General features: G+C 44.8%; 1 long non-coding RNA gene across 17 annotated transcripts in view; it reads left to right on the top strand.

Moving 5' to 3' along the window:
* Positions 1–18,446, top strand: part of LOC142013547 (uncharacterized) — a 182,173-nt gene that overhangs the window by 48,377 nt on the left and 115,350 nt on the right. For 14 of the 17 annotated variants that reach the window (XR_012645690.1, XR_012645688.1, XR_012645686.1 and 11 more), the window contains 4 exons: positions 14,958–15,124; positions 15,410–15,611; positions 16,823–17,094; positions 18,137–18,201. This is a non-coding gene — a long non-coding RNA (uncharacterized LOC142013547). The remainder of the gene's footprint in view (positions 1–14,957; positions 15,125–15,409; positions 15,612–16,822; positions 17,095–18,136; positions 18,202–18,446) is intronic. The other 3 variants (XR_012645691.1, XR_012645689.1, XR_012645694.1) reach the window with 2 other exon arrangements.

The following is an 18,446-nucleotide window of genomic DNA, read 5'->3' as shown; positions in this document are numbered from 1 at the left end:
TGGGGGTCCATGACTGCAGCGCCCAGGGTCTGTGTGCCTATGGCTCCTCAGACCACGTGCTGTGCAGGCTGAGTGTGTCTGGGAGGGGCCCTTTAAGGGAGCGGCTAGCTGTTGCCCCAGAAGCGCTAGTCCGCCCGGTGACCCTGTCTGCAGCTGTGCCTGGCATCCCTATTTCGATGTGTGCTACTTGGGCGTGTAGACATTCCCTCGCTGCGCCTATTTCGATGTTGGGCTGCGCAACGTCGAAGTTGAACATCGACGTTGCCGGCCCTGGAGGACGTGCAGACGCTATTCATCGAAATAGCCTATTTCGATGTCGCCACATTGAAATAGGCTACTTCGATGTAGGCTTCACGTGTAGACGTAGCCCTTGGGTCCTACTCCCCTGCAAGGTCATCGGCCTCCTCACACCCGCCCTAGACTGAGTCCCCCTCATCTGCTGTCCCAAGCTGCCCCCCCAACTTCAGATGCCCCAAACCCCCTGTCCCAAGCCCCCTAATGTGTATAGTTACCCAGCACTGCACAATGTACATAGCTATGTGCACAGCTTCTCTTTTGCTTGAGTTTTTCTACTTTAAAGTAAGCAGTTTATTTTTTCACCACATCTGTGTGCCTCATTATTAGGGAGGGTTCAGGGACGGGTGAGTGGGTGAAGGGAAGATTCATGGTGGAGACAGGGTGAGCTGCAGGCCTGAGGCCCCTGCTGGGGGTGCCCTGGGGAGAGTCATTGGGCGCCACAGGAGAAGCTTTCCCATAGGGCCTCCTGGATCTGCACCTCATCCCTGTGGGCTTGACAGGGAGGAAATGGCCTGCCCTTGCCCTCCACAATGTTATGGAGGGCACAATTGGTGGCCATGACTTGGAGACAGCATGCTCCCCCATGTCCAGCCAGGTGAGAAGGTACCTGAACCTTCCCTTCTGACGGCTGAAGGGACACTGCCTAGTTCTGTGCCTGGTTGAGGTGGGTGTTGAAGAGGTCCTGGGCAGGGTCCGGGTGGCCGGTGTAGGGCCTCATGAGCCAGGGCATGAGGGGTGGGTGGCATCTCCCACAATGCATAGTGGCATCTGTACATCTCTGATAGCTAGCTCCCGGCAGGGGATGTAGGTACCTGCTTCCATCCTCCGGCACAACCTGGAGTTGAGGAGCACACGGGTTGACCAGGGCTTACAGTATAATGGAGTAGTACCCCTTGCGGTTTATGTACTGGGTCCGGGGCACAGATGGGGATGTGCCCCTCATTGATTGCTCTGATGCAGTTGGGGAACCCCAGGGCGGTGAAGCCAGCCATGACTGCATCCAGATCTGCTATGCAGATGACCCTCCAGAGCAGGCATGTGTTGATGGCTATCACTACCTGCACAGGGAGGACATCAAATACACATGTGTGGGAGTGAGGGAGGGCATCTCTGATCCCTGGCTGGCTCCCCTACCCTGTCCCAGCCCCCTTTCCCAGGCATGTCCCCCTCATAGGACCACCCACTGGCAGCAGGTCTGTGTGAGGGTGGACTGGCATGGTCCCCAGGGGTTGGGACTTCCCCCCCCATCCCAACCCCTCACACCCTTGACCCCACTCCCTGAGGTCCGCCTCGGACAGGGTAGGACCCTTTTTTTCCCCCCCATGCAGGGCCTGCAGCCCAAGAGTGCCTTACCTGCATGCTGACAGACTGAATGGTGGACTTCTCCATGCTGAACTGGTTCCCAGTGGAGCAGTAGCTGTTGGGTGTGGTGAGATTCCATAGGCCGAAGGACACGCACTTCTCCAGTGGGATGTCGGGCTGCAGCCTAGTGTGCTGTCAGTGTAGGGTGGGGATGAGCCAGCTGCAGAGCTCCAGGAAGGTGGTCTTCCTCATGTAATGTTCTGGAGCCACTGCTGGTTACCCTACTGTCCCATGACCAGCCGGTCCCCTCAGTTGGAGCTGGTGGTGTATCTCCAGACCTGCCAGGTCATCCGTGGGGGCAGGTGTGGGTGGGGAACTGGGGCACTGAGGGTGTGCTCCTCAGTCCTGATGTCAGGTGTGTCCCAGAGGAGGTGAAGAACAGTCATGATCAGGGTGATCAGCAGCTCGAGCAATTGGGAATGGGTTCAGTGCACACCCAGAAGCTGCTCTGGCACTATGGCTATCTGGAAAGGTCAAACTCTCTCAGAAAGCGTGTGAGCCCTGCAGTAGCTATGCTGTCCCTCAGCACAAGGTAGGCAAGTCTCAGCATGGGCTGGGAAGATGGGTGGGGAGAGTCCCTCTAAGGCAGGGTGACCATCCGTCCCATATTTGGCAGCACGGTCCGTGTTTGGGAAGCCAAGAAGGTGTCCCTAAGTATTTTTTAAAAGTGACTAATTGTCCCTTATTTGGGCCCTCTCCCACTAACCTTTTCCACCAGCAGCTGTGCAGGTGCAGCTACTGGTTGGAGAGCACTAGGTCACTTCCTTGAGCCTCAAGGAAGCCAGGGGAGTGCTGGTGGCTGCTGTTTCCCTGGGGCTCCCTGACAGGAAGATATGGAACAGGGAGATATGGTCGCCTTACTCTAAGGGCGCACATGACTGGGGCTCCTCTGCTGTAGGGGAAAGAACATAAGGCTCATCCCAGAAAAAAATATGATTTAAGCAACATTTGGTGACAAACAGCGAACAAAAGGCCTGAAAGCAGATTCCAGTAAGGAGAAGGTAGTCATTGGTGCCAGCTCCAGTGGATGGGAACAGGGAACAGCACTTCGTAGGAATGAGGCTTTTTCTGTCCAAACCTGGCTGCAGTAGTGGAAGCCAGATGTCGTCTCACAAGGCAGGACATTGAGTGGGACTTGGTAGGTCCACCAGCATGCACGAGGTGTGTTGAAACAAGGTTGCCTCTCCCCTGAAGCACCACTAGACAGGAAAGCCACTGATATGCTGCAGTGATGCACCAGAGAGAGAACTGTGTGTATAGGTCTTTCGAAGGAGCAGCCTGTTGCTTGTGCCAGGCTTGTCACCTCAGCGACAGAGCAGAGGTGTACCCAAGTGGGAAAGAGCTTCTGGTTGTGACATGAACATTTCCTTGTGTACAGCAAGAAGCCCTGTGGCACCTTATAGACTAACAGATATTTTGGAGCACGAGCTTTTGTGGGCAAAGATCGGCTTTGTCAGTGCTCCAAAATATCTATTAGTCTATAAGGTCCCACAGGACTTGTTGTTTTGGAAGATACAGACTAACACGGCCACCTCTCTGGTACGTATTTCCTCATGTAATGTCCCTTCTCTGTTAATTGTAATATTGTGTGACTAGATTCATTTTGGTTTGCACCAGGCGGTGCAAATAGAGGCCTCACCTGTAGAGTATACATCTATATCTTCATGGTGTAGTCTGGTTTAATATAATAGTACTCTGCAGTTCACCAAATGATGCATCATAACAAAGCATGGTAATGCATGGAAGAAGCAGAAGTGGGCCTGACCTCATTTACACGGGTTATGCGGTGTTTTGACTTTAATGGAATTGGTTCTTAATTATGCTGGTATAATGGAGACCAGACAAGGAGGCCAATGGATGTTGCCAGTAGCCAAGTCCAGTTTTGAACTTGGCGCAATGCTCAGTCTCAGGAAGGACTGGACAACTGGATCAGCACCTGTGGTCTAGCTTGTGTTTGTTTTCAAGTCAGGCTCAGGACTCTACCCAGTCTCTCAGGCACTGCTCCCTCCTCAGTGAGGACAGGTGCTGCCTGCATGATACCCCTGAATATCAAGAAGAGAACAGTCTATTATTACATCTGTTCACTTTCAGGGCTAGAAAATAAAAGTTAGTTGGGCCTGGAAGTGCTACCAGAAAGACACAGTTGCTACATCTACTCTACATTCCCCTTTCAGAAGGGAAATGCAAATATGACTGATTGAAAATGCAAATGAGGCACTGATTTATGTATCATGCATTTGCTAATGGTGGCCACTCGAAAGCACCCTTCTTCCTCATATTTTCCTTGTGGACTCCAATCTATTGTGACCATAGAAATTGCATTTATGGCATCAGGCTGAGCGATAGAGGTGAATGTTCATTTTGGGAAGGCACATCTTTGGCATATTCTTGATGTGTTAGTTTGACAGCCCCAGGCGATAACATAATAGCTTCTGCCATTACTGCATTGAAGCAAGACTGAACAGCACTCTAAAGAATCTAGGAGCCCACGTGTTCTTGCTGGCTTTCTGCATACTGGTGATTTTAAGGTAGTTTTGGATGAAGCCACGTGTGTTGTGTTGTTGTTTTTCCAGCATAGACATTTGCTCTGTTTTTCCCAAGGATTCTGCAAATGAATTATCCTGGCTGGCCATTATCTTTTGCAGAGGTATAGGAACGTATGAGAATCTAGGTATAATCATTTCTCTTGAATAAAAATGGTTTCCCAAAGTTACATATTGGGACTGGCAAAAGTCCTCGCTGGTAGAAATGTGACTGTAGGTGACATTTCAGAGGTGAAAAATTGCTGGAATCTCTTTTTATTTTTGTACCATAGCACAAGCACAGCCTCTAAAAAGATCATGATTATTTCTCAGGTTGACTTTTCTTATGTAAGCAGGGGCCACATAAGGGTGAGGAGTTAGAATTTACACCTATATGTACACACATAGAGGATTTTGCTCAGTGAGTTCAGAATCAGCTATCCCTGAAGTTTTTCTTTCTCCTAGGAGAGAATGTAGTAATGCCATGTGTCTCTTGCACGTGTAATGGTACTTTCCTGACTCATTTGTCTCAAGGAAAATTTCTTAAGTTATTAGAAAAATGCAAATGACCCACTCAGAAAGCAGCATTTTCTCAGTGAGCATTCCCTCAGGCTTCTAATAAAGGATGGAGGGTTTGAAAATGGATTTCTGGAGCATCTCACAGCAGGCGAGGGAGAGGAGGACTTCAGATGTAACAATTGCCACTGCTGAGTAAATGAAAAGAATACACTTGAAAATTACTGAAATAAGACTTACATGAAACTGTGGTTGTTACAGCATTCATGGTCTTATGTCAGAGCCAGGGATTTGATAAGGTGGATGTGAAGATAGATTTATGTCTATAAAATGACAGCATGCCTACCTCACACTGGGAACACAACAATAAGGTGAAGAGTGTTTATATAACTGAGTCTAGCATGCTGCTGGGCTGTGTTGGACAGAGTGAGCCTGTCATCTTATGGCACAGGCTTATCACAAGCCTTTCTAGTCCTATCAAAACAAAAAGCAGTCAAGTAGCACTTTAAAGACTAGCAAAATAGTTTATTAGGTGAGCTTTCGTGGGACAGACCCACTTCTTCAGACCATAGCCAGACCAGAACAGACTCAATATTTAAGGCACAGAGAACCAAAAACAGTAAGCAAGGAGGACAAATCAGAAAAAAGATAATCAAGGTGAGCAAATGAGAGAGTGGAGGGGTGCGGGGGAAGGTCAAGAATTAGATTGAGCCAAGTATGCAGATGAGCCCCTATAGTGACTCAGAAAGTTCCCATCACGAGTTAAACCATGTGTTAATGTGCCGAATTTGAATATAAAAGCCAGCTCAGCTGCTTCCCTTTCCAGAACGGTGTGATAATTCTTCTTCAGTAACACACGTACCTTTAGGTCATTGACAGAATGCCCCATTCCATTAAAATGTTGACTAACTGGTTTGTGGATCTGGAGTGTTTTGATGTTTGTTTTGTGCCCGTTGACCCTTTGTCTAAGGGAGTTAGAGGTCTGTCCAATATACAAAGCACCTGCCACTGTTGGCACATGATGGCATATATGATGTTAGTAGAGGAGCATGAGAAAGTGCCCATGATTCTGTGAGTAACCTGGTTAGGTCCAGTGATGGTATTTCCAGAGAAGATATGTGGACAAAGCTGGCAGCGGGCTTTGTTGCAAGGAAAGGTTCCAGGACTGGTATTCCTGGGGTATAGACTTCGGCTGTTAGTGAGGATCCTCATAAGGCTGGGAGATTGTCTGTAGGAGAGAACAGGCATGTCACCCAGGGCCTTCTGGAGTGTGGCATCCTGATTAAGGATAGGTTGTAGGTCTTTAATAATTCATTGCAGTGGTCTGAGTTGGGGGCTGTAGGTGATGACCAGTGGTGTTCTGTTCTTGGCTTTTTTGGGCCTATCTTGGAGTAGCTGGTCTCTGGGTATTCATCTGGCCCTGTCGATTTGTTTTTTTACTTCTCATGGTGGGTAATTCAGGTTTATGACTATTTGGTAAAGATCTTATAGTTTTTGGTCTCTGTCAGTTGGATCAGAGCAAATGCAATTGTATCTAAGAGCTTGACTGTAAACAATGGATCTAGTCGTGTGCAGGATGGAAGCTAGAAGGGTGTAGGTAAGTAAAGCGATCAGTAGGTTTTCGGTACAGTGTGGTACTGATCAGGCCATCCTTGATTAGTACTGTAGTGTCCAGGAAATGTATCTCTTGCATGTTGTAATCGAGGCATAAGTTGATGGTGGGGTGTAGATTGTTAAAATCTCTGTGGAATTCTTCTAGAGTCTCTGTACCATGGGTCCAAATGATAAAGATGTCATCGATGTATCTTAAGTAGAGGAGGGGTAATAGGGGACGAGAGCTGAGGAATCGTTGTTACAGGTCAGCCATAAATATATTAGTATATTGTGGGGCCATGCGGGTGCCTATAGCAGTTCCACTAATCTGGAGGTATAAATTGTCCCCAAATCGGAAATGATTGTGTGTGAGAACAAAGTTACAGAGGTCAGACACCAGATTGGCTGTGGTAGCATCAGGGATGGTGTTCCTGATTGCTTGTAATCCGTCTTTATGTGGAATATTAGTGTACAGAGCCTCTACATTCATTGTGGCAAGGATGGTATTATCAGGAACTTTTCCGATGTTTTGTAATTTCCTCAGGAAGTCGGTGGTATCTCGGATATAGCTGGGAGTGTTGGTGGCATAGGGTTTGAGGAGGGAGTCCACGTAACTGGATAGTCCTATGGTAAGGGTGCCAACACCTGAAATGATAGGGCGTCCAGGATTTCCAGGTTTGTGGATTTTGGGAAGTAAACAGAATAGTCCAGGCTGCGGCTCAGATGAGCTGTGTCTACACGTGCACGCTACTTCGAAGTAGTGGCACTAACTTCGAAATAGCGCCCGTCATGGCTACACGCGTCGGGCGCTATTTCGAAGTTAACTTCGACGTTAGGCGGCGAGACGTCGAAGTCCCTAACCTCATGAGGGGATCGGAATAGCGCCCTACTTCGACGTTCAACGTCGAAGTAGGGACCGTGAAGGCGATCCGCGTCCCGCAACGTCGAAATTGCCGGGTCCTCCATGGCGGCCATCAGCTGGGGGGTTGAGAGATGCTCTCTCTCCAGCCCCTGCGGGGCTGTATGGTCACCGTGGGCAGCAGCCCTTAGCCCAGGGCTTCTGGCTGCTGCTGCGGCAGCTGGGGATCCATGCTGCAGGCACAGGGTCTGCAACCAGTTGTCGGCTCTGTGTATCTTGTGTTGTTTAGTGCAACTGTGTCTGGGAGGGGCCCTTTAAGGGAGCGGCTTGCTGTTGAGTCCGCCCTGTGACCCTGTCTGCAGCTGTGCCTGGCACCCTTATTTCAATGGCTACGTCTACACGTGCAGCCAACATCGAAATAGTCTATTTCGATGAATAACGTCTACACGTCCTCCAAGGCCGGCAACGTCGATGTTCAACTTCGACGTTGCTCAGCCCAACATCGAAATAGGCGCAGCGAGGGAACGTCTACACGTCAAAGTAGCACACATCGAAATAGGGATGCCAGGCACAGCTGCAGACAGGGTCACAGGGCGGACTCAACAGCCAGCCGCTCCCTTAAAGGGCCCCTCCCAGACACAGTTGCACTAAACAACACAAGATACACAGAGCTGACAACTGGTTGCAGACCCTGTGCCTGCAGCATAGATCCCCAGCTGCCGCAGAAGCAGCCAGAAGCCCTGGGCTAAGGGCTGCTGCCCACGGTGACCATAGAGCCCTGCAGGGGCTGGAGAGAGAGCATCTCTCAACCCCCCAGCTGATGGCCGCCATGGAGGACCCAGCAATTTCGACGTTGCGGGACGCGGATCGTCTACACGGTCCCTACTTCGACGTTGAACGTCGAAGTAGGGCGCTATTCCTATCTCCTCATGAGGTTAGCGACTTCGACGTCTCGCCGTCTAACGTCGAAGTTAACTTCGAAATAGTGCCCGACGCGTGTAGACGCGACGGGCGCTATTTCGAAGTTGGTGCCGCTACTTCGAAGTAGCGTGCACGTGTAGACGCAGCTAATGTGTGCTACTTTGGCGTGTAGACGTACCCTCGCAGCGCCTATTTCGATGTGGTGCCGCGCAACGTCGAAGTTGAACATCGACGTTGCCAGCCCTGGAGGACGTGTAGACGTTATTCATCGAAATAGCCTATTTCGATGTTGCTACATCGAAATAAGCTATTTCGATGTTGGCTTCACGTGTAGACGTAGCCATGGTGTGTCTGAGTGAATGAGGTCCCAAGTAGCAGCAGGGAGTTCCTTCAGTAGTTGTTGTAATTTCCTTTGGAATTCCAAAGTGGGATCAGTGGAGAGAGGTCTGTAAAATGTGGTGTTGGAGAGTTGTCTGGCTGCTTGCTGTTCATAGTCTGACTTATTCAGGATGACAACAGCACCCCCTTTGTCAGCTACTTTGATTATAATGTCTGGGTTATTTTTGAGACTGTGGACAGCATGGCGTTCAGAGAGGGAGCTGTGCTAGTCTATATACTATCAAAACAAAAAAGCCATCAAGTAGCACTTTAAAGACTAACAAAATAATTTATTAGGTGATGAGCTTTCGTGGGACAGACCCACTTCTTCAGACCATAGCCAGACCAGAACAGACTCAACATTTAAGGCGCAGAGATGATTTGGGATTTGACAACTTGTGAAGCCTGAGCAAAACATGCTTTTAAGATATGATACCTCTTACACAACATTTTGGATGTTCAGAATACTACAAAGAGAATGTGATCCCGATCCACAGCTCATCCTTCCTACAGTCTGGGTTCCACTCAATTACCCCTTTCACAATTTACTTTCTTGACAGGCACTCGGAGCTTTAATCTTGGCTGTGCATGAGACGTTCACAACAGGCTAGATGAGCTATGTTTTGGCCATTTTACTGATTAGTGTAACAGGACTAGAAAGTAACAGAGAGGAAGCCGTGCTAGTCTATACACTATCAAAACAAAAAGCAGTCAAGTAGCACTTTAAAGACTAGCAAAATAGTTTATTAGGTGAGCTTTCGTGGGACAGACCCGCGTCTTCAGACCAATAACCAGACCAGAACAGACTCAATATTTAAGGCACAGAGAACCAAAAACAGTAAGCAAGGAGGACAAATCAGAAAGACAAATCAAAAAAAGACCCACGACCTACCCTTAATCAGGGTAGAACTTTCCTGATTATCTTTCCTCAGAAGATATTAGAGCTGGGCAGAAGAGAAACAAAACTGATTCAGTAGGATTCACCTTTTCTCTCAGACAAACTCTGCTGTTAGCAGCCCCTTGTTTGCAGCTCTCAGCTGGTCACGTTCCCTCTGGTCAGTAGACCTCATCCTGCAGCAGCATGAGAAGGAGCACTGGGCATGAGCCAAAGACACTGCTGACAGGAAGTGGAAGTGGAACGAGCAGCGGTGACAAAGCATGCTGCAATGTCAGTAAAGCACGCTCCGGTCAAGGAACTAGGACTTGGCAGAACTCTTGATGGCTGTCAAGAAGCAAACCTTTGGTCCATCCTGTGGTCCATTTTGGAACAGCAGAGGGATACCCATCACTGGACTCACAGTTATGCAGCCTCTTCACCCCATTGCCTGGACTGTTGGGGGCCCTGAATGCACGTGGGAGGGCAAGAACAATCTCAAGGTCCACCTGCAGGACCTCTCCACACTGCAAAAGGTTCACATTCCACCATATGTTACACCAGGATTTCCTTCTTTTTTCTACCCCTTAACCCTCCCACCCCTGAAATAAAAAGAATGTTTTTGTGAAAACCACAGTGTCATTTATTGGTTCACATGCGATGGGGTGCAGTTGGAGGTGCTTTCATAAAGGTCAAGCATGCATCATTGTGGAGGATGGAGGTGGTATCAAAATAGTTAAATGCAACAGATTCATATGACTATCTGCGTGTTCATAAAGCTATTTTTCAAAGCCCCCTGATTGCTGTTGTTTCTTCATATGCATTGCTGAATGCCCTTGTGTCCAGCTGTGTATAAGCACTGCCCAGGGCATCTACCTCTGCAACCCAGGCTGGCATGAAAATTTCCCCCTTTGATTCACATATGCTATGGAGAATACAGCCTGCTCAACCAGGGGGTAGGGGTGGGGATGCTGGCTTGGCAAAGGTTCAAATGGGTCGAAAGGCACCTGAATCTGGCTTTTAAATGGCCAAAGGCACATTCCACTGCCACTATACACTTGTTGAACCACTCCTTGCTGTGGTCCAGGCTGCCTATGCATGGCCTTGTAAGCCAAGGGAGCAGAAGATAAGCAGCATTGCCCAGTTTCACTATGGGCATCTCTACAGGGCCAGTTTTGATCTTCTGGTCTGGGAAGAAAGTTCCATCCTGGAGCTTTCTGCACAGACCTGAATTTCTAAAGATGCGCACATCATGCACCTCTCCCAGCCATCCTATGTAGATGTCAGGGAAATGACCTTTGTGATCCACCAATACCTGCAACACCATGGAGAAGTACCCGCTGTGGTTTATGTACTCTGAAGCCAGGCGGTCCAGGACAAGGATGGGGTTGTACAATCAATCTATCACCCCACAGAAACCCCATGGCAGCAAGTTTATCCACTGTGTTTGCACATTTCCCAGAATCATGGTCTTCTGCATCAGACAGGCACAGATTGCCTTGGCTAACTGGATCACAATGGCCCCCACATAGATCTGCCCACCCCAAATTGATTTCCCACTGACCAGTAGCTGTTGGGCATTGTAAACTTCCCCAGAGCAAATGCCATTCACTTCTGAGTAGTCAAAGTAGGTCTCATTCTGGTATCATTGCACTTCAGGGCAGGGGAAAGCAAATCACAAAGTTCCCTGAACGTGGCCTTGCACATGCGTAAGGTCTGCAGCCACTGCTGGTTGTCCCAGACCTCCAAAATGATGTGGTCCCACCAGCGTGTGCTGGTTTTATGTCTCCAGAACTGGCGCTACACTGCATGCAATTCATCCAGGGTGGCCAGCAGCTCTGCCTTCCTGGTCTCCAGTTCTTCAATATCGTCTTTTGAAACATCCTCACCCCCTGGCTTTGTTTAATTAAATACTGCACAACACTTCAGGAAGTGGCCATAACACACTATGCAATGGCTCTAAGCTGTTCAGGATCCATGGTAGCACCATGCAGTGATGCGAGCCAGGGCAGGCTTTGGGAAAATGGCCTGAAAAATCTCATAAAATTCCTTGGGCTATTTGTTTTCCTGCAGCAGAAGATGGGGTGGGTGGTGGGGCATTGCACTCTGGGATGATGCCCTCAGACACCCACATACAGTGGGACACATTTTTTTCCCAAAATACCCTGGCACAAAAACCCAGAATGCAACAGGGCTGCAGGAACTGTGCGATAAGTGCCCACAATACAGTGCTGACACAATCAAACCTAGCTAAGGCAATGGGGACTTGCTATGTCAACTGTCTGGGCGCTTGTGGACACTCATATTCAACTTCACAAAAACTGGCCATAAAATGATGACTTCAATAAATTTGACTTTATTTTGTAGTGTAGATGTAGTCTAAGACATTCCTGGAAATGACAGAGGGCTAAATTATGACTCGCTGTAATGAAGTAGAGGATGAGAAACCTAATCCCCTCCCCTTTCTTGTGTCATGTATTACACAAAAATTACCCAGAATTACAGCCCCAGGAGGCAAAGCTGTGGCTCTACCCCTGTCCATCCCAGAAGTCTCTCTCCCTCGTTCTCTGTCTCTCTGTCTTATACTGTACCCCTTAAAGTGTAGTCTGAGGATATTTCCTCTCTCCTTAGACACTACAGACCCAAGGAGATTACTGGGGGAGGCATTCTTCTTCTCTGAGACAGAAAGCCTCCTGATGCTCCCTCACAGGGAGGTGGCTCTACAAAATCCCCAATAAAACATTGTGGCTAAATGTCACAGTTTAGCCCATTAGAAGTAGCTCTAAACTGAAATTGACACTGACATGTAGAAAATTCACTTTTCTGTAGCTTTCCAAAACAGAAGCAGATTCTGGAACCTTTCCATTAGTGTTGCAGAAGCCAAATGATAGCAGGTCACCTTCTTCTTTCATGTCACTTTTACATTGGGTTAATTGACTGGACTTCAGTGAACGTTATCTTGATTTACTAAGCAGCCACAGGCCCGTTATACTCAAGTCCAAGGACTGAGGGAGAAATTTTGAAATTTGTTACAGTGCATCAAACATAATCACCACACAGATATACCTGAGAACCTCTTTTGTTTGTTCAAGCCAATTGCTTTGACTGGAAATGTTGTGAAGCCTCATGCAGAGTCATTTTAGGAAGAACGACAGTAAAGGGAAGTTGCCACAGTCTCTTCTGGCATAGTTAATGAATGTTTAGAATTCTGTGAAACTCCAAGAGTACAGACAAAACAGTAATAACTGAAAATGGGCTATAATTAGAAAGCTGCAAGGTATGCTGCCCAATTATCATTGGATTCCAGGTACAGGAAGTGAAGGGAACAAATTAAAGGAATGGATTTCATTGAAAATGAATTAACTAAATAGGGACAAACCCTGTTCTGCAACATGTTTCTGTAACTTTTTTCTGTGCAGTGACACAGTACCGCAAACTCTTTGTGTCTTTTAAAAATGTGACCATATGAAAGGTGACAACATGGCAGGTTCTCAAGGGTGAATATGACATTCATGAAACACTCTCTTCCTTGCAATGTGCATTTCTTTGGGATGTTAAGTCCTGTCATCAATTTTGATAATAAAATATGTGCGCAGAAATAGTTGGAGTGTTTCATATATATGCAATAATGTATATATTGTATGGGTGAGTGATGACTTTCACCTGCAGCATAAGCAGTTTTTTCTTCCCTCCCCATCCCTTTATCTGTTGTGCAACCACAGCAGTACTGTTGTGTGGGTCTTGATGGCAAAGAAGGTGAGGACGGGGTTGGGGGGGACAAACAGGACACTGGGATATCCTGTAGGATGTCTACAATGTCTGCTGATGAGGGGATACATTCCAAACAGCATGCAGGAAGGGGTTGGGACACAAAAAAACTGACATGGGAGGGCAGAGCCGTGTAGTCACCTTGATGAGTGCAGAAGCTTGCTGTCTGTACAGCAATTACTTCACCCAGTGGAACTTTCTGTGGGGAATAATTAAGGTCTCCATTTAATGTGCCGGACAAAGAGCTCCTGTTTTTTCACTTGGTTTTAGAGTATGTGGTTCTTACAAAGCTTACTTTCTTTCCAGCCTCTCCTTTAATCTGTTATATGCACCTGTTTTATAATACACCTTGAAGTCAATTTCCTTAGTTCCTAATATCAGATACACATCAAAAATACTGTAGCTGAAAGTGAATCCAGCTTCTAACTTTTATTCCCCTTATCCTTTGGCTAGAAATAAATTTGTTGATATTTACTTAAGAAGACACAGCAAATAATGCTCATTCTGTGCTATAGAGAGCAACCAATTTCTTTACTTGCTTTAGGAAACTGTAACTGACTTGGCCTGAGAGTAAATTTCTTATAAAGAAGGATAAACCAAAATTGCAGTGTTATATTCATTGAGTATATGCTTCCAGAAACGGACACAAACTGTGCTTTCCTGTCATCACTATAATAAATCAGGTAGATCAGACATGTTTTGTCTTTGATAATTGTACTGAATAGTTGTGCCTTAATAATGAATGTTCATTGCACTTAAATAACACCTTTCTCCCAAAGCTCTGAATATATTCTACAAACACGCGTTAGTAGTAAGCTTCATGTCCTTGTGGAAGGTAAGTAGTATAATCTGTTGATAGCAGGGTGGAATGAGGAGGACCAGTCATAGGCTGCATCTACACTAGCCTCCTCCTTTCAGAAGGGACACGGTAATGAGCAAGTTGGGAAGATGCTAATGAGGTGTTGCTATGAATATACAGCACCTCATTACCATAATGGCGGCCGCACGCGATTTGACATCGTAGTTTTCGAATTGCGCATTGCCCATGTAGACGGGTGCCTTTTTGAAAGGACCCCTCGATCTTCTAAAGCCCCTTCTTCCTATTTGGTTTTAGGAAGAAGGGGTTTTGAAGTCCAGGCGGTCCTTTCGAAAGGCTCCGTGTACGTGGATGGTGCGTGATTCGAAAGCAGTGCTTTTGAATTGTGCGTGGCCACCATTATTCTAATGAGGCACTGCATATTCATAGCAGTGCCTCATTAGCATCTTTCCAACTCGCTTATTACCATGCCCCTTCTGAAAAGAAGGGCCTGATGTAGACGTAGCCATAGATTCCGAAACATCACTGTGATCATCTAACCAGACATCATGTATTACATTAACTAGAGAACTTCCCCTAAAAGAAGTCTTTTTGAACTGGACCATATATCTTAGAAAAACATTGTCAGTGATGGCAAAGCTAAAGCAATCCTTGGTAAATTGTTCCAAAGGTTAATTACCTTCAGTTTTAAATATGTATCTGCTTTCCACTCTGATTTTTCCTATCTTCAGTTTTCAGTCATGAATCATATGCCTTCTTCTACTAGACTGGAGAGCTCATTAGTAAATATTTAATTCCCCATGTCAGTATGTATGGACTGTACTCAAACTACCCTTCAATCTCCTGTTTGTTGAGATGGAACTACTCAATTCTATCACTACAAAGGATGGTTTCTAATCCTTCAACCATTCCCATAGCTCTTTTCTGAAACCTTTACAATTTATCAACATCTTTCTGGAATTGTGGGCACCAGAAGTGGACGCAATATGCCAACACTAGTCACATCAGTGCCTATTACAGGGCGAAATGACCTCTACTTTTACTTGACAGGTTCCAGTTTGTTGGTCCAAGGTTCGCTTTATCCCCTTGGACTGTGGCATCATATCAGAACTCAAGTTCATTTGATTGTCCTCCCTGAACCCCAAATATTTTTCAGAGGCATTGCTTCCCTTGAGAGGTCTCTGTCCATAAGTGTGGCCTATTTCTTTTTTTCTAAGGTAAACAGATTTACATTCAGCTGCATGCATGTTTGTGTGCTTTGTACCCAATTTACAAAGTGATCCATGTAGCTACTGTATCAGTGCTCTTCATTAATTACTGCTCCCTTAATTTTGTGTGGTGTGCACTCATTATTAATGATTTTATTTGTCTCCCAAGTCATTGAAATAGATGTTAAATAGTGGTAGACTGTAGGGATAGCTTGCTTGTTTATATGCATATGTATCTTTTTTGATAGATGTCTTCATTTCTGAAGGCTCTGAGTATTTATTTTATTATAATAGGTTGTTGGCTGTAATACAAGGATCCGACAGGCCACACAGGTTACATCTACACTAGGAGCATCTGTCTGCAGAACTTACTGTTGGAAGAGATGTTCAGACAAAACATCTGTCAACAGATTGCATCTACGCATAAAAGTGGATCGATCTTTTGATCTTCTCTATAGACAAAAAGGTCCTCTCGGAGCATCTATACAGCTTTTTTGTAAGTAGTTTCTGTCAGCAAAATGCATTTTGTATGTAGACATGCCACAAGTTTTGTCTACAAAACTCCAGTTTTGTCTATAAAACTCTCTAGTCTAGACATAGCCATCCTGTATATTCAGCTTAAACAAAGTTAAGATACATAAGTCTGGGATGTTTCACCTAGATAGATAGTGATGAGTTAAAGTATAAGGGCCATATATAGCTGGGATATTTAACATAAAAAAGGATGTGCTGAAGCCACTTGTCATACAGGATTGTTCTATGTTCAAACCCAATGTAAACTTAACAGGTACACCACAAGGAAAGAACCAAAATAACCAGGACGACAAAAATAACAAATGTGAGAATGATCTCCCTGTCTCTGTCTGTCTGTCTGTCTGTCTGTCTATCTATCTATCTATGTTTCTGACCACCAGGTTATCAAGGAAGGGTTTGAGTATATTAATCCAAAGCTGTACAGTATATAATATATGCTGTATGAGATGTCTCTTTAAAATAATATATAATATCATACATATCTTTAAAATAATAAGTACTGCATTTTAACTCTGATTATTTGACCATTTGATTACTATTTAAACACTGTTCCATTTATTTTAAAAGTCTAAGACGATATTTGTCTAAGTTGGAGCACGCTGTCATACTGCTGAGAGTCCTTTCAAAACTCTGTCTAACCTGATTCTGAGGGATAAGAACCTCATCTTTTGATCAGGCTGACTGATTAGTGAGCCAGTTTGGTGGTAGCGTCCAGATTAATAGTATTTACCTTTTAAAGTCAGGTAACATAGTGTAGGGCCAAGAACAATTCCTGCAGGACCCCACTTAATGGTTCTTCATTTACAGTGCGAGAACTGTCAGCCAGTTTTAACCCATTTAATGGATGCCAGGTTAGTGGTGTATTCTGTTTTTAGTCAAAATATCATGCAGTACCAGGTCTATCTGTCATTATTGCCTTTATCAACTAAAGTCTTTTATGTCAGTTCTACGGCATTTACCAACCACACTTGTAATCTTATCAATGTCTGACCAAATCTATTTTTCATAAACCCATGTTGATTTGGCATTTATTATGTAACTCCCTTTGTAGCTCTTTCTTAATCAAATCATGTGACTACAGCTGGTCTTGATGTTAGACTGACAGGTCTATAGATTACCTGGTTCGTGCAATTTATCCTTTCAAATTTTGACACAACCTTAGCTTTCTTCCAGTCACCTGGAACTTCCCCAGTGTTCCAACATGATTCGTTAAACCAATGAGCTCTAAAGTTTAGAAAGAAGAAAGAAGATACGGAGGAAATGGCATAGATCTCACATCTATGTGCCCAGAAGTTACAGCTGAGGTTCACACAGACCTTTGTCCTTATCCTGTGGAGTGGATTCTATTCCCATGCACCTTGGAATTCTGTCATGACCAGTTCAAAAGTTCCCTCATATTTAGCCCAGTACTTAAGCATCTGCTTAACTTCAGGTAAATGCTTGAGGTGAGTTGTTTTCAATTAACCACATATATAAGGTGGGCTGAAGAGGGATGGACTTAAGGACATGTTAAAATACTTTGATGAACTAAGATAATAGTCCCTGGTCTCGGGCCCCTTTATTGCTTTCCTACAATTTTATAAGTTTCTTTTTTCAGATAGACCTAAGTGAGGTTGGAGTTCATGATAAAATTCAAGATAAAAACCTCATTTCACTGAAAAATACAGTTAAGTTTGTATTGGTGATTGTTTGCTAACCATGCCCATCAGTTGCTGCTAAACTTCTGCCACCTTAGCTGCACTGTTATGTAGCCACCTGTTCGAACAGCCAGGCACATAGCATATGTTTGGTGTTCACCATTAACAGGTTCCATTGATCCAATAATACATTTCTTGTTACCTTCTTTAATGTAAGCAAGTGTTTTGCTGTTTATACATGAGCAAAAAACAAAATAAAAAAGCACATCTCAAAAATTGAAAATTATTAAATTTCTTACTTTAAAAAAAAACTCAATTTAACTAAGACCCTGTGAAATTTTATGTTTGTTCCTCAAATATTTTTGAAGGAAAATAGGACATTTTACAGTGAAATACATAAAATATTTTAAAATACAAAATTTCTTTTTGCTGAAAAATAATCATTTTTTTTGTTTTGTTTCTGATCTGACCATAGTCTTTTTGTAAACATATGACAAGAAAACATGGATGGGTCTCACCATAACAAAAGCTTTCACATAGTGTTGTTATAAGCTGTTTTTATTCTGTCTCATAGCTCCTGGATGAACAATGTAATTCTTTGATTACATCTGCATTATTGTGAGTTTGGCATTTTGTGTAGGGTTTCCCAAGCTTTATATAGTTTAGATCCAATTTTTTTCAGTACCTTTTTGGGTTTTTTTTTGGTATCTTCAGTGCCAAAAATATAAACACATATAAAAAAAAGAATGAAAGATGAATAAATTTTGAGTGTTTATTATTTATTCACAATAATAATAGTACATAGCAATAATTTGTATATTTTCTAAGGACGGGTATTTTTTTTTCCAAGGACCAGTACTGGGCTCCGGACCACATTTTGAGAAATGTTGCAGTGAGGCAATGAGGTGACTAAAGGTATGTCTACAGTACACATCATTTAGTTACAAACTTTTAGTGTTGACTCAACCCTGTTGCTAAAAGTTGGCATATGTGCAAGCTTTTTGATGGCACGTTTACCAACAAAATACTTCCACCCCCAATGGGTGAGCTTTGCTTGTTGACAAAACAGCATTCACACATGCACTTGCCATGGCAAAATCTTGTTGTTCACAGGGTGGGCACCTGTGAAGAACAACAATTTTTTTGTCAAGAAAGTGCAA

The sequence above is a fragment of the Carettochelys insculpta genome, chromosome 5, assembly GCF_033958435.1.
Source record: "Carettochelys insculpta isolate YL-2023 chromosome 5, ASM3395843v1, whole genome shotgun sequence".
Lineage (NCBI taxonomy): Eukaryota > Metazoa > Chordata > Testudines > Carettochelyidae > Carettochelys > Carettochelys insculpta.
The sequence above is the reverse complement of the archived record's forward strand: the minus strand, read 5'-3'. Positions and strand labels throughout refer to the sequence as shown.